Source organism: Bos indicus, chromosome X (genome assembly GCF_029378745.1).
Source record: "Bos indicus isolate NIAB-ARS_2022 breed Sahiwal x Tharparkar chromosome X, NIAB-ARS_B.indTharparkar_mat_pri_1.0, whole genome shotgun sequence".
Lineage (NCBI taxonomy): Eukaryota > Metazoa > Chordata > Mammalia > Artiodactyla > Bovidae > Bos > Bos indicus.
The window spans coordinates 44,793,038-44,806,110 of NC_091789.1; the positions used below are offsets into that span (position 1 = coordinate 44,793,038).

Consider the following 13,073-nt stretch of genomic DNA (forward strand, 5'->3'; position numbering starts at 1 on the left):
TCAATCCATACCAATTAATATCAGCCACACACATTATATTACTGCAATATACATTTAATTATACAGTATATATATATGTATATATAGTATACATATTAATTTATATACAAATTAAGTATAGATCTATAAGTAGAATTAGGTATACCTTTATTATATTTTATTTATACCCATACCTAATTAGGCAAATTGTAATTAGGCAAATATATTTATATTATGTATTTATAACAATATATAAAATATTGTTAAATGTACCACCTGTATAGCATCCCCACCTCACATACCACTTTCTCTAATCCCACCAACTCATTTTCAGTAGTATGTGTTGGCCAGGAGCTGGGCCAGTCTTTCCCAGCAATGCTAAGAGACGTCTGTTCCTGTGTCCAATAGCCCTGGCATTTTATTCTCTGGAATTAAAAGATCTTTTAAAGGCCTTGGAGCTGTAATTTCCTGCACCCAAAAGGCTAGATCACTAGATCCAAATGTTTTGTGGCTCTTAACTTGAGAAGTCAAGTTTTTTCTTGTCTGATAATAAGGTAAAAGCAAAGGCTGTGTTACTCTTTGACCTTTATTAATTTGTACAGTTTTGGTAGGCGGTGATATCAAGACTTTAATTTCTCAATATAATCAGAATCTACTACACCATGCACCACCGAATTTTTTTTTTTTTTTGAAAAGAAAGCGAGCTATGCCCCAGGACAGATCTTACAATGTCCAAAGGTAGGGGGCCAGCCACTCCCGTTGGAATTGGAGTAAGCGGCACATCAGGGGTTAATATTGTTGCTAAATCCCCTTGCCCTTTCGCTTTTCTCCTAGCCTGGGTGAGACCCCCCGAGGGGGTTTTCTCTAAAAAGCATGCTCTGCATATTGTGCACGCAGTCTGTTTTAAAAGCTCCACTGTTCAAAAAACTTTTTATCTTCCTCAGGCTTAGGCAACGCTTTGAGAGGCTTTGGGGGCAAAGTGGGGAACTCCTGGGTCCTGGGAGGCACAAACGGAGGCGGTGGCGATCACCTTAAATCAGAAAGTGGTGGATAAGTTTTTTAAAGGTTTGCGCAGAGGGGGAGGGAGCTCGCCAGGGCGCTCGGCCGCAGCGTCCTGTAAGCCCTCTCCTTCCTCGGGAGGTAAAGCACTTTCTCCCTCCTTTTTTTTTTTTTTTTTTCCAATAGCAGAAATTATGATCTATGCAGAAAGTGGAGACTCACCACTATCTACCGCTATAGCCTCCCTCAAAGGCTATTTAACAGCCTCATGACAGGGGTCCAGGACATTTTTAATCATATTTCACAGAGCCAATAAACATTTGTCTATTTTTAGATGTAGAGAAACCCATTTTTTTTTTAATTTTTTTTTTTTTGAGAATATTATTATTTATTTTGTACCTTCTTTACCCTATCTAAACTGCAGAGGGGACTAGAAAAGAAGCCTCAAGGTGAGGATCAAATTTATCCTTGGGACTAGAGCAAACCCTTCTCGGGGAAACTCCTAGTGGAGGCCCTTTACCCCCACACGGAGGAGGAGGCATGGGGGGAAGGGAGCATCCCGTATTTCTCTTCTCCTGCTCCGGAGATCCTTTAACTGTTTGGTGACTAAATCTTACAAACTGTCTAATCGGGGATGTTTCCCTCAAGCTCCTAGGAGCGGATGGTCTGACAGGGGAAGTTTCTCTTAGGCCTTTTGGGGCATCTTTGTTTAAGAGATGCCAATCTCCATCAGAGTGATATTTAGCTGTTATCTCGCCTAAATTCTCTTTTTCTTTTGGGGAAGGCTGATTTTGTTTTTCATCCCTATCTTTAAGTTGTTCCTGAGTAGTCATGGCTGCTAACATTTTTCTAAGTTGCCGATAGTCAGGCGGGTCTTCGTTTTTCTCATTTTCCTCAGGTTTAACTACAGTTTCGACCTCATTTTCCTCTTTAAAAGTTACTCTTTTAGATTCAGGGGCAGGTTTAGCTACAGCATTTTCTTCACTGTCACTTTTAAGATGTACTTTTTGTGAATCAGGGGCAGGGTCTAAGACATCTCTAATGATATTCCATAAGGAAAAGGCGTCATTAGGCACCTTTTCTGAGCCATGTTCGGCATGGTAAGTTTTTAGCTGTTTTCCTACTTTTTCCCAGACATCTAAGTTAACAGAGCCTTCGTCTGGAAACCAGGGACAGTGCTCTTGTACAAATGAAAGAAATGATTGAATGGCAGATTTTTTAACTTTGATTCCTCTTTTACCTAATAACTGTAAAATTACTCCTATAAAGAGCTGTCTTTCATTTGATTCAGTATTACCCATGTCAGAAAATTAAGTATAGTAAAAGATTTTGCTTTAAGCTATCAAAAGATCAGGCTTTTCTTTGGCCTTTTAACTTCAGAAACTGTTTTCTCTCTCTAAGTCTAACTCTTTAACACTTTCAACACTTCCCACTCCTCTCGCCCTGTCTATCCTACAGGGGGGTCCGCGGCACCCTTGAGTGGGGTCCTAGCCGTCCCGAACACTGGAAGAACAATAGGGCTGGTGACCCAGATTGTCCCGGGGGGAGGAACAGTAGGCTGATGGCTCAAACTGTTCCAAGGGAGGAGCAGTAGGGCTGGTCACCCAAACTGCTCCGTGGGGGAACAAGAGGGCTGATAACCCAGTTGTTCCGAGAACGGGGGGCAATAGGGCTGGTAACCCCAATTGCTGGGAGCTTACCTTCGAAAATCCTGTATCGGGCGCCACCTGCTGGGGACCAGCCCCAGCTGATCCAGGGTATTCGAAGGAGAGACGGCCTAGGCGACTATTTATATGCTAATTAGAGATATAGAGAACAATAGAATGAGGATAGCTCAGTAGGAAAATTCAGTGGAGAAAAGAAGCTGAGTAGCTTGGTTTACGCGGGAGACCAATAAAACTTCAAGACAAGAAGTTTGCACCACTGACGTAGGCCGCAGGCGCCCTCTCGAATAGCGGAAGGTGTCTCACCCTAGACTCCTTCTCGAGTGGGTCTTAGAAGCCCAGGCATGATTAGTCAGCGTGGTGGGTTCCGCGCTCCAGATGGAGACTCAGCTGGAAGTTAAAGAAAGAATGACATGGGGAGACCAAGCGTTGGTGAGCAAGGCCCGTAGCTTTATTTTTAACAGGGGCTTTTATACCCTAAGTTACACATAGAGGATAATAGGGGATGCAAAGTCAGCAGTCTTTGGTTCTTATCAAAAAACCAAGGTTTCTTTCCTGCAAATGTATCGTATACAAATGGTTTAGGTGATTTACATCATCTTCTGGCCAGAAGGCCTACTAACATTTTATGACTCTTGACAAGGACTTATCAACAAAGACTTACTTTCTCTAAGAGTAATTATTTCAAGGTTTGGCACCATCTTCCAAAGATAAAATTGCATTCCTATAGGGCGGATGTGTAATGGGTTTACAACAAAGAAAGAATTTATTACCTTAAGGGTCTAAAGTTACTAACACCAAGGCCACTACTTATTTTTTCTACATACCCACTATTAATTGATACATATTCAAGGATACAATTCAGGGGATGTGAAAACTTGGCAACAAGCATTGACTCATCAATGAAATCCTTTACTAGTTTATTCTGACAGTTTTTAACTCTCTGAGAGGCTCTAAGCTATTTGAATATCTTAAGCTTCCCATGCCTCTCGAGGCTAGGAGACTGTAAACAATCGTATGCATAGCTGCAGGAGTCCGGGTAAACTTGTCAGGCGAGTTAGAGAGCCATCAGAGGGGTTTGGATTTAAACACTCCTAATTGCCCAGGAACTTTATTAATTGGAGCTGTAAGTTAACTCTTTGACACAGAGAGAGAGAGATGGTGGTAGGGGACAGCCCCCAGTAAAGTCAGAGGTGAGAGCACAAAGCAATAAAGTAGGCAGACTCTGGTTTTTTGGGGGAAAATGCTCGAGAATATCCGGGGGGACTCCTGAGGCTCGATCCCGCCTTTGCGTATGCCGAGCCTCCTTCCTCATGACCTTTGTCACGAGTGGAATGCCTCACCGGCTCCCCGCACTTTTCCAATGAGTCAACTCTTCGCATGAGATGGCCAAAGTACTGGAGTTTCAGCTTCAGCATCAGTCCTTCCAATGAATACCCAGGACTGATCTCCTTTAGGATGGACTGGTTGGATCTCCTTGCAGTCCAAGGGACTCTCAAGAGTCTTCTCCAACACCACAGTTCAAAAGCATCAGTTCTTTGGCACTCAGCTTTCTTCACAGTCCAACTCTCACATCCATACATGACCACTGGAAAAACCATAGCCTTGACTAGACGGACCTTTGTTGGCAAAGTACTATCTCTGCTTTTCAATATACTATCTAGGTATGCTAGCTAAAAAAGAATATTCATATTTTATTAGTATTTTTCTAGAATCAGTGTTCCATTTCAGCAACATGAAAAATTTTAAACTAGTGGAATGTATTATGATTATTGGAAAAGTTATAAAATGGTGATTCAGCCCACAGGTTTGAGTGAAAAATTGAGGGCTGTATTTTCCTTCATTTATTCAGTTTGCTGAATACTTCTCAAAATCATATTTTTCGAATGACAGAATAGGGCTCTTTAGAGGTGCCTTGGGAGGTCCAATGGGCAAAGGATGAGCTGGAGAGGGTATTCCTTGAAATAACATTTAGAAGTTTCAGTTTTTTATTGTTGATAGCAAGAAGTGTCATGCTCATGCGTGGGATAACCCTACTATGTTACCTGAATCTGCATTTGGCTTTTCTTCTTCTCTGTTTTTAAGATAACTTTGACAATTTCAGTTACCTTTGAGGCTTTGATGTTTTCAGTATAATCATTAAGTAATGGGTAAGAGAAGCCTGGATTCATAGAAACTCTCAGTGGCCTTGCAGATACAAAAATGTAAGGAACTCATTTCTTATATTAAATGAGTAAATTTACCTACATTGAATAAATGTTCTGATAAGGGTAAACTTTTGCTTATATCATCAAAGATAATTACCTCCTTTTTCTTTGTGTTTAATCTCTCTGTGCTTCAGTTCCATCAGTAAAATGGGAGTAAAATAGTACCTATCTTGCAGAATTGTTTTGAAGATTAATCCAGGCAAACATTTATTGATGTGACTGTCATATAGCAAGTACTCATTATTGTTCTTTTTATAACACTGATAAAATAATGACAAAATTATTAGTAACAATTTGGGTGGATGGTTTAGTTTGTGTGTATTTACTAGTGCAGTATTATTTTTTTTATTTAATGTTAAATCTGCTTTAATTTTAATCTCTCAATCCCTCAGACCAATGTACTGTCCTCTACACTCATTGCCAGACATAGAGCCTGCCCCAAGCCCAACCATATCTCTACATAGTAGCTGAAAAAATCTCTTCCTCATGGTCTCCCTGGATTTTGCTATTCTACAAAAGCTTCCTGTTTCCCAATTATCTCTGTCTGAGAGTATTTGGCTGTAGATGTTGGTTCAGGACAAGTTTTAGTTATTCCCTGAACATTTTTCTAACCTCTCAGACTCCTTTGAGATTCTCTCTTTGTTGATTCTGAACAGCTTTGATTTAGGCTTATCTATGGATTTCATCTAGGCTTATCTCTGGATTTCAGCTTCTCTGGTGGCTCAGATGGTAAAGCGTCTACCTGCAATGCAGGAGACCCAGGTTTGATCCCTGAGTAGGGAAGACCCCCTGGAGAAAGAAATGGCAATCCACTCCAGTACTCTTGCCTGGAAAATCCCATGGTCAAGGATCCTGGTAGGCTACTGTCCATGGGGTCACAAAGAATCAGAACTGAACAACTTCACTTTCTTTCTTTCATGGATTTCATAACGTCGACTACTAGCATTTTCCAAATGTAAAATGAATTGGTACACTGAGACTGAACATTTTACAGGAGTTGTTTAGTTCACTTGGTTTGAGTTTTGTTTTAATGAAGTAGAAGTTGAGGATTCAGTCCCCAGGAGGGCTAGTTAGTTTCACTGTGCCTCTGGTCAAAGCCTGAGTTTCCAGCCCTTGGAGGCAGAGACAGAGCTGTAAACTTGGTCACAGACAGCTTTAGATACTGGCCATTGACAGATTTCTGAAATATTTAGTTTTAAGCCTCTGTTTCATTCATTTTAGCCTATATACACTTGAGCCATGAAGATGTGGAGAAGACCAGGTAACAGTCTGAACTTGGTGAGACCATTACTGCCAAATAGAATTAAGAAGAAGCATACCTATCTCAACATGGAAGAAGCAAACTTTTGAATAGATATTTTATTTTGGTAAAGAAAACTCCATGTTAAAACTCAATGCATATATCCATCAGATCAGATCAGATCAGTTGCTCAGTCGTGTCCAACTCTTTGTGACCCCATGAATCACAGCACACCAGGCCTCCCTGTCCATCACCAACTCCCGGAGTTCACTCAGACTCACGTCCATCGAGTCAGTGATGCCATCCAGCCATCTCATCCTCTGTCGTCCCCTTCTGCTCCTGCCCCCAATCCCTCTCAGCATCAGAGTCTTTTCCAATGAGTCAGCTTTGCGCATGAGGTGGCCAAAGTACTGGAGTTTCAGCTTTAGCATCATTCCTTCCAAAGAAATCCCAGGGCTGATCTCCTTCAGAATGGACTGGTTGGATCTCCTTGCAGTCCAAGGGACTCTCAACAGTCTTATCCAACACTACAGTTCAAAAGCATCAATTCTTCGGTGCTCAGCCTTCTTCACAGTCCAACTCTCACATCCATACATGATCACAGGAAAAACCATAGCCTTGAGTAGATGAACCTTTGTTGGCAAAGTAATGTCTCTGCTTTTGAATATGCTATCTAGGTTGGTCATAACTTTCCTTCCAAGGAATAAGCGTCTTTTAATTTCATGGCTGCAGTCACCATCTGTAGTGATTTTGGAGCCAAGAAAAATAAAGTCTGACACAACACTGTTTCCACTGTTTCCCCATCTATTTCCCATGAAGTGATGGGACGTCCATACCTACCTGTTAATTCCTTTTCAATGCATGTTTTACTCTGGTGCAGGTATCACTTTTAAATGAGTATGTGTCACCCTTAGTGAGTATGTAAGGTGTGACAGATCCTGTATTTGCTTTAATAACTGATACATGTAGTAATAACTAGGTTGCTGACATTATTTAGCTCTTTATTTCTGTTATTGCTTAAATCACCTTCAAAATAATATTTGGAATCTTATAATGTTTTATATATACTATGTACAATTTTTGTAATAATGTGGAAGTATAAATTCCAGAATCAGGTAGATAGTTATAGATTTTTATTTTTAAATAACATTTTAAAGTAATTGAAGTTTTAAGCCCTTTGGTGGTGGACTGTATTTCATAGTATTGCATTTTTTTTTATATCATATATGTATTTACACATCTTTTTTCAAAGCCAGAATCTTTTTTTAGTGTATCACAGACTCCTTATGTCTGTTTATAGTTGCTTTTTTTTTTTTTTTAACCAAATAATGATATAACTTTTTGGTACTTAAATAGAGAGTGAAAATAATTTATGAAAACAAATATCAACTCTTTATATATTAATATAATATTCAATATTAATATGGGGTCACACAGAGCTGGATGCAACTGAAGCGACTTAGCAGCAGCAGCAATATTAAAATTGAACTTGTCCAACTGGTAGCTCCTCTCGGCCGCCACCTTTGACCTTGACCGAAGGGTAGCTCCTCTCAGCCGTGCTTCTGCACCATTGCAGCTGCCCGTGATGCACATCCAAGGCCAGGGGTGGTAACAGAGAGGAGCTACCCCACTTCCAAGGTAAGGAACAGTGGCTGTCCTTTGCTGGAGCAGCTGTGAAGAGATACCCCATGTCCACAGTAAGAGAAAACCAAACAAGACAGTAGGCACTGAGAGAGGGCATCAGAGGGCAGACAGACTGAAACCACAATCACACACAACTAGCCAATCTGATCACACAGACCACAGCCTTGTCTAACTCAAGGAAATTAAGCCATGCCATGTGGGGCGACCCAAGATGGGAGGGTCATGGTAGAGTGGTCTGACAGAATGGGGTCCACTGGAGAAGGGAATGGCAAACCACTTCAGTATTCTTGCCTTGAAAACCCCATGAACAGTATGAAAAGGCAAAAAGATAGGACACTGAAAGATGAACTCCCCAGGTTGGTAGGTGCCCAATATGCTACTGGAGATCAGTGGAGAAATAACTTCAGAAAGAGTGAAGGGATGGAGCCAAAGCAAAAACAACACCCAGTTGTGGATGTGACTGGTGATAGAAGCAAGTTTTAATGCTGTAAAGAGCAATATTGCATAACCTGGAATGTTAGGTCCTAAATCAAAGCAAATTGGAAGTGGTCAAATAGGAGATGACAAGAGTGAATAATGACATTCTAGGAATCAGCGAACTAAAATGGATTGGAATGGCTGAATTTAACTCATATGACCATTATATCTACTACTGTGGGCAGGAATCCCTTATAAGAAATGGAGTAGCCATCATGGTCACAAAAAAGTCTGACATGTAGTACTTGGATGTAATCTCAAAAACGACTGAATGATCTCTGTTTCCAAGGAAAAAAATTCAGTACCATGGTAATTCAAGTCTATGCCCCGATAAGTAATGCTGAAGAAGCTGAAGTTGAACAATTCTATGAAGACCTACAAGACCTTCTAGAACTAACACCCATAAAGTTGTCCTTTTCATTATAGGGGACTGGAAAGCAAAAGTAGGAAGTCAAGAAACACCTGGATTGACAGGCAAATTTGGCCATGGAGTACTGAATGAAGAAGGATAAAGGCTGATAGAGTTCTGCCAAGAGAACACACTGGTCATAGCAAACACGCTCTTCCAACAACACAAGAGAAGACTCTACACATGAACATCACCAGATGGTCAACACCGAAATCAGATTGATTATATTCTTTGAAGCCGAAGATGGAGAAGCTCTATACAGTCAGCTAAAACAAGGCTGGGAGCTGACTGAGGCTTGGATCATGAACTCCTTATTGCCAAATTCACACTTAAATTGAAGAAAGTGGAGAAAACCACTAGACCATTCAGGTATGACCCAAATCAAATCCCTTATGATTATACAGTGGAAGTGAGAAATAGATTTAAGGCACTAGATCTGATAGACAGAGTGCCTGATGAACTATGGATGGGGTTTCGTGACACTGTCCAGGAGACAGGAATCAAGACCATCCACAAGAAAAAGAAATGCAAAAAAGCAAAATTGCTGTCTCAGGAGACCTTAAAAATAGCTGTGAAAAGAAGGGAAGTAAAAAGCAAAGGAGAAAAGGAAATACATACCCATTTGAATGCAGAGTTCCAAATAATATCAAGGAGAGATAAGAAAGCCTTCCTCAGTGATCAATGCAAAGAAATAGAGGAAAGCAATAGAATGGGAAAGACTAGAGATCTCTTCAAGAAAATTAGAAATACCCAGGGAACACTTCATGCAAAGATGGGCTCAATAAAGGACAGAAATGGGAGGGACCTAACAGAAGCAGAAGATATTACGAAGTTCAGTTCAGTCATTCAATCATGTCTGACTCTGTGACTCCATGAACTGCAGTACACCAGGCCTCCCTGTCCATCACCAACTCCTGGAGTTTATCCAAACCCATATCCATTGAGTTGGTGATCCCATCCAACCATCTCATCTTCTGTAGTCCCCTTCTCCGCCTGCACTCAATCTTTCCTAGCATCAGAGTCTTTTCCAATGAGTCAGCTCTCTGCATCAGGTGGCAAAAATATTGGAGTTTCAGCTTAACATCAGTCCTTCCAATGAACACCCGGGACTGATCTCCTTTAGGATGGACTGGTTGGATCTCCTTGCAGTCTAAAGGACTCTCAAGAGTCTTCTCCAACACCACAGTACAAAAGCATCAATTCTTCGGTGCTCAGCTTTCTTTATAGTCCAACTCTCACAGCCACACATGACTACAGGAAAAAGCATAGCCTTGGCTAATGGACCTTTGTTGGCAAAGTAATGTCTCGGCTTTTGAATATGCTGTCTAGGTTGCTCCTAACGTTCCTTCTAAGGAGCAAGCGTCTTTTAATTTCATGGCTGAAATCACCATCTGCAGTGATTTTGGAGCCCCAAAACATAAAGTCAGCCACAGTTTCCACTGTTTCCCCATTTATTTGTCATGAAGTGATTGGACTGGATGCCATGATCTTAGTTTTCTGAATGTAGAGCTTTATGCCAACTTTTTCACTCTCTTCTTTCACTTTCATCAAAAGGCTTTTTAGTTCCTCTTCATTTTCTGCCATAAGCGTGGTGTCACCTGCATATCTGAGGTTATTGATACTTCTCCTGGCAATCTTGGTTCCAGCTTGTGTTTCTTCCAGTCCAGCATTTCTCATGATGTACTCTGCATATAACTTAAATAATCAGGGTGACAATATACAGCGTTGCCATACTCCTTTTCCTATTTGGAACCAGTCTGTTGTTCCATGTCTAGTTCTAACTGTTGCTTCCTGACCTGTATACAGGTTTCTCAAGAGACAGGTCAGATGGTATGGTATTCCCATCTCTTTAAGAATTTTCCAGAGTTTATTGCAATACACACAGTCAAAGGCTTTGGCATAGTCAATAAACCAGAAATAGATATTTTTCTGGAACTCTCTTGCTTTTTCAATGATCCAAAGGATGTTGATAATTTGATCTCTGGCTCCTCTGCCTTATCTAAAACCAGTTTGAACATGTAGAAGCTCATAGTTCACTTATTGCTGAAGCCTGGCTTAAAGAAATTTGGGCATTACTTTACTAGCATGTGAGATGAGTGCAATTGTGCGGTAGTTTGATTATTCTTTGGCAATATTAAGAAGAGGTGGCAAGAATACACAGAAGAACTGTACTAAAAAGATCTTCACCACCGAAATCATCACGATGGTCTGATCACCCACCTAGAGCCAGATATCCTGGAATTTGAAGTCAAGTGGGCCTTAGGAAGCATCACTATGAACAAAGCTAGTGGAGGTGATGGAATTCCAGTTGAGTTATTTCAAATCCTGAAAGATGATGCTGTGAAAGTGCTGCAATCAATATGACATCAAATTTGGAAAACTCAGCAATGGCCATAGGACTGGAAAAGGTCAGTCTTCACTCCAATCCCAAAGAAAGGCAACGCCAAAGAATGCTCAAACTACCACATAGTTGCTTAAAATCTCCAGGCCAGGCTTCAGAAATATGAGTACTGTTAACTTCCAGATGTTCAGTCTGAATTTAGAAAAGGCAGAGGAACCAGAGATCAAATTGCCAACATCTACTGGATCATTGAGAAAGCAAGAGAATCCCAGGGGAAAAAAATCTGTTTCTGTTTTATTGACTATGCCAATGCCTTTGACTGTGTGGATCACAATAAACTGGAAAATTCCAAAAGAGATAGGAATACCAGACCACCTGACCTGCCTCCTGATAATTCTTTATGCAGGTCAGGAAGCAACAGTTAGAACTGGACATGGAACAACAGACTGGTTCCAAATAGGAAAAGGAGCACGCCAAGGCTGTATATTGTCACCCTGATTAATTAAATTATATGCAGAGTACATCATGAGAAACACTGAACTGGAAGAACAAGCTGGAATCAAGATTGCTGGGAGAAATATCAATAACTTCAGATATGCAGATGACACCACCCTTATCGCAGAAATTGAAGAATATCTAAAGAGCCTGTTGATGAATGTGAAAGAAGAGTGTGAAAATGTTGGCTTAAACCTCAATGTTCAGACAACTAAGAACATGGCATCCAGTCCCATCACTTCATGTCAAATAGATGGGGAAGCAGTGGAAACAGTGTCAGACTTTATTTTTCTGGACTCCAAAATCACTGCAGATGGTGATTGTAACCATGAAATTAAAAGATGCTTACTCTTTGGATGGAAAGTTATGACCAACCTAGAGAGCATATTACAAAGCAGAGACAATACTTTGTCAACAAAATTCCATCTAGTCAAGGCTATGGTTTTTCCAGTGGTCATGTATGGATGTGAAAGTTGGACTTTAATGAAAGCTGAGCACCGAAGAATTGATGCTTTTGAACTGTAGTGTTGGAGAAGGCTCTTGAGAGTCCCTTGGACTGCAAGGATATCCAACCGTCCATCCTAAAGGAGATCAGTCCTGAATATTCATTGGAAAGACTGATATGTAAGCTGAAACTCCAGTACTTTGGACACCTGATGCGAAGAGCGGACTCTTTTGAAAAGTCCCTGATGCTGGGAAAGATTAAGACAGGAGGAGAAGGGGACGACAGAGGATGAGATTGTTGGATGCCATCATCGATTCAGTGGAGATGGGTTTGTGTGGACTCCAGGTGTTGGTGACAGACAGGGAGGCCTGGTGTGCTGCGGTTCATGGGGTCGTGAAGAGTTGGACACGACTGAACATTGAACTGAACTGAGCTGTACAACTGGAAGATTCTGTAGATTCTCCATTCATGTAATACCCTACTTTCATGATTGACTTCCTATAGTGTATTATTTCTTCAGAAAAAAAATCAAGAGCAATGTGTTCATTGTGCTTTCCTTGATATTCATGAATGAACATAACTAATCCCATTTCCTACTTTACATTCCTAGTGAACTGATTGGAATGACTCAGAGGAAAACCTGAATGTCACAACTTATTTCTGTCCACTGAGCTGAAAGCCTAAAGTGCTGCCAAAACTCCGCATTTTCTCCTTGTCTAGACTATAGTCTCTCTCTTCTAGGGCTTTGGATCAGGGTTATAAAATTTAAAGGTCCTTAATCTCCTATTTCCCTGAAGCAATCTACCAAACCACTCTTTTTTTCTTGGACACTGAAAGAAAGACACTGCATTCATTATCCTTTTCTTTGTCTTCCAAATGCTGTATCCCCAGTCTCCTGCCCTCCCAAGTTGTCATTTGAGAACCTAGGACAAGGTAGAGTTGATGGACCTTGGCAGCAAGAAGATAAATGAGCCTAAGATTGTTTATTTTTGTGTATGAAAATCTTGTTGATGGTTTTCTCTACAGATGGCAGATAACCAAAATAAGTAATATTTTGGTGAGCATTTTCAGTAATACTCTATCTCTTGCTTCAACTAATTATTTCCTTAAATTAAAACTTAATTTAAAGGCTTAATTTGTTTTGATTTTACTTAAATTTCATATATTATGGTG

At 40.6% G+C, this 13,073-nt stretch overlaps 1 long non-coding RNA gene across 1 annotated transcript; it reads right to left on the reverse strand.

The window, feature by feature from the left end:
* Positions 1–639: 639 nt before the first annotated feature.
* On the reverse strand, positions 640–3,026 carry LOC139180949 (uncharacterized). Its single transcript, XR_011565126.1, has 2 exons — positions 2,907–3,026; positions 640–2,774 (listed from the first exon to the last, which is right to left on the reverse strand). It is a non-coding gene; the product is annotated as an uncharacterized lncRNA (long non-coding RNA).
* Positions 3,027–13,073: the final 10,047 nt, after the last annotated feature.